The following is a 3,817-nucleotide window of genomic DNA, read 5'->3' on the forward strand; positions in this document are numbered from 1 at the left end:
CTCTTATTGTTCCCTGGAAGTTAAAGTCACTTGGGCTATGAAGGTAGATCCATAGCAAACAGTAAAAAGCTTCCTTCCATACTAAAGCTAAATCTCTCGGTGGATACCATTCTCAGGAATGGGGGATGGGTACTGGGAAGGTGGTGGCATTTCTTCTAAGTGGTTCTCTTTTCTTTTCCCTATTGACCACCCTTTCCCCAGCCATCCCCAGAGGAGAATGGCAGCCGAGAACTCTTCTGTGACAGAATTCATCCTTGCAGGTTTAACCGACAGCCAGGACTCCAGATCCCCCTCTTCTTCCTGTTTCTAGGTTTCTACATGGTCACCACAGTGGGGAACCTGGGCTTGATAACGCTGATTGGGTTGAACTCTCGCCTGTACACCCCCATGTACTTTTTCCTCTTCAACCTCTCCTTAATAGACTTGTTACTCCACTACCATCACTTCCAAAATGCTGATGAGTTTTATCTCAAAGAAGAACATCATCTTGCATGCAGGGTGTATGACAACACTTTTTCTTCTGCTTCTTTGTCATTTGTGAGTCCTTCATCCTGTCAGCGATGGTGTATGACCACTCTGTCGTCATCTGTAACCCCGTGGTGTACGCAGTCACTATGTCTCAGTAAAAGGTCTGTTTACTCCTTTTGTTGGGTGTCTATGTGATGGGGTTTTCAGGGGCCATGGCCCACACGGGAAGCATAGCAAATCTGACCTTCTGTGCCAACAACCTTGTCAATCATTTCATGTGTGACATCCCTCCTCTCCTTGAGCTCTCTTGCAATAGCACTTATGTGCATGAGCTGGTGGTCTTCATATTTGTGGCCACTGTTATCGGAATGCCCATTGTCACCATCTTCATCTCTTAAGCTCTAATCCTCTCCAGCATTCTCCACATTCACTCCACTGAGGGCAGGTCCAAAGCTTTCAGTATGTGCAGCTCCCACATAATTGTGGTTTCTCTTTTCTTTGGTTCTGGGGCTTTTGTCTATCTCAAACCACCTTCTATTTTGCCCCTTGACCAAGGGAAAGTATATTCCCTATTCTATACCATTGTGGTACCCATGTTAAACCCACTGATCTACAGTTTGAGGAACAAGGATGTCAAAGCTGCTCTGAGGAAAACCTTGGGAAGAAAAATATTTTCTTGAGAAAGGAGTAATACTTAAGAAGATACAATTTTTTTTTTATTAGTGTGTGTGTTTTCAATGAAGGATGAAAGTTCCAGTTTTTTCCTCTCTTGTACAGAAAGAGAATTTTAAGTCTTTATGTTTGGATGAGTGTTTAGTTCAGATCTATTTTCCCTGTCCTTTGACCTACCTTCACTATTCCAAGATTATTTAATGCAAATTCTTCTATAATTATAGATCATTTAATCTTGAATGGGCCTTGCAAATCATTTAATCTAGTATCCTCATTTAATAGATGTTGGAGACTCAGAAATATTATATACGTTTTCCAGGGCCACACAACTAACTGGAGTCACAACTGGGACTGGAATGCAGGCCCTTGAATTCCAATCTACTTGGTTTTCCTTTGTGGCATGTCTTCTTGCTTCATTTCCTTGTTGCCCTTGCAGATTTAATTTTGAAATTACGATGTATTAGTATATTAAAATCTGATTCTATTGATGGTAATTTAATGTAACTTCTCAATAAATCATTTTTGAATATTACATTTTTTTTTTCAAGAGGGTAGGAGACAAACATTTACTGAACTTGATCATAGCCATATGACGAGACTTGTGTAAAAATTGCAGTGCGTGGGTGGCATGTTATGTAGGTCCCAGATAGCAGATAAAGAATGGTAATTCGAGGTTATGTATGGAAGCTGAGGGACCCAGCCTAGTGAATGAGAACTTCTGTAGGTTTAAGGGTTATAAAGATGCTGGGTTGGAAAATTTCATACATTATTTCAAGACTGAGAAAGTCAGAACTTAAGAGTTTTTTCTAAGGGTTAGTTTGGGTGTTTTAGCTATAATGGAAAAAAATCTGTGACTCAGGACAATCTACTAAGAGTCTGTAAATTCTAAAGGACGATTAAATAATTTGGGGGATCTAGTAAGTTATCAAGGTTGTACCAAGCAGCTGATTATTAGAAGAGGCCATTTCCATAGAATTTTAAGGCACTGCAGATTGCACTGCTCTTCTCATGCAGGCATATCTGGGAAAGACAGCATTCACCTCGACTGGATTATAAATCCACAACATTGGGTAAAGAGGTATAGAACATATCAGAACACTTGGGTCTCAATGACTTATTAGTAATAAAAGATTCTTCGGAAGAGCACTAACATGTTAAGTGCTGGGGAGACACTTTGTCATATGAGCTTTTCTTCGGGAAGTTTCTCTTCTTTTGGGAAAAAGGGAATTGTGAATGAGTGACTAATTTTGACCTTTATTATGACATCGACCAAAGGGAGTGAAGTTATAAAACTGAAAGTGTTGGGGTGAAGATTCTGCTTTAGTCAGAATGGAATAGGGAAAGAGAACTGAATTCAAGAGACCTGTTGGATGTATAGTTTGTGTGTCTGGTGGGTGAGGTGACTAAGCCACATTCAGAAGGTGCCAGAGGAAAGAGCAATTTGTGAGGCATGTAGTGGAACTGGTTTTGTATCAACTGGTAAGCTCAGTTGATAGTTGTGTGTCTTTGAGCAAATTACTTAATGTCTTTAAATATTACTTTCTCTATTTTTAAAAGGGACAGAATGGTCTTGACTTTGTGGGGGTTTTGAGAGAATGAAATGCCAGGCACTTAAGAAATCTTAGTTCCTTCCCTTCGGGAACTCTTTCATCTGGTTATCAGCACTTCCTCTAGCTTTTGCATGACCTGAGGCAAATCAATTCATCTTTCTGGAACTCTGCTTAATCATGAGAAAAATGGACTCTTCTTTAATTTTCATTTAAAATGGGTATTAAATATTATTAAAACATATTAAAAATATTTTGACTAAGTAATACTTGCACATGGTAAACAATTAAACAACGTAAGTGGAGGTTATACTGTGAAGATATGTCTTCTATCCTTCTAGTTATTCCATCCCTGAATTCTCCTTAGAAGCAACAGCTGTTGGGGACTTCCCTGGAGGTCCAGTGGTTAAGACTGCATACTCCCAATGCAGGGGCCCGGGTTCGATCCCTGGTCAGGGAACTAGATCCCGTATGCCGCAACTAAAAAAAGAGCCCACATGCTGCAACTAAAGATGCCGCAACGAAGATCCCACGTGCCGCAACTAAGACCTTGTACAGAAACTAAGACCTTATGCAGCCAAATAAATAAACAAATAAATATTAAAAAACAGAACAAAAACAAAAACAAAGAAACAAAAACCAATTGTTGGTTATTCTTTATGAATACGCCTGTGTTCAAACATACATGTCTCTCTCTCTTTCCATATATATCTCTCCATATATATATGTATGCACCAGACAAGACGCACCACCACAATGATCCTGTAGTCATGTAAGCAACAAATATTCACTGTTGTGCACCAATGAGATTCTGTGAGACTGTTATATAGCAATAGCTAACTGATACACTCCACTAGAGATCAGGAAAGGAGAATCTTACCTGGAGTAACATTTCTTCCAGTGTGATCATGCTCTATGTGTCATGTTATAAAATATTGTTAAACTTATCATTATAATGTGAGCATTAACTTATCAATAAATATTTTTTGAATCATACTTTTTCAAGGATTTCATCATGTAGATTTGTGATTTTTAAAAAGCTTTTTCCTATTGTCAAAAATTAAAATTGTGCCAAGCTTTCCAATGTTTTATTACTATAAGTGATGCTATAATTATTACTTTGTGTTAAA

The 3,817-nt window shown here is 38.6% G+C and overlaps 1 pseudogene; it reads left to right on the forward strand.

Annotated features, from left to right (window-relative positions):
- The first annotated feature begins 217 nt into the window (after positions 1-217).
- On the forward strand, positions 218-1,148 carry LOC132369572 (olfactory receptor 8B12-like; annotated as a pseudogene).
- The last annotated feature ends 2,669 nt before the right edge of the window (positions 1,149-3,817 follow it).

Source organism: Balaenoptera ricei, chromosome 8, assembly GCF_028023285.1.
Source record: "Balaenoptera ricei isolate mBalRic1 chromosome 8, mBalRic1.hap2, whole genome shotgun sequence".
Lineage (NCBI taxonomy): Eukaryota > Metazoa > Chordata > Mammalia > Artiodactyla > Balaenopteridae > Balaenoptera > Balaenoptera ricei.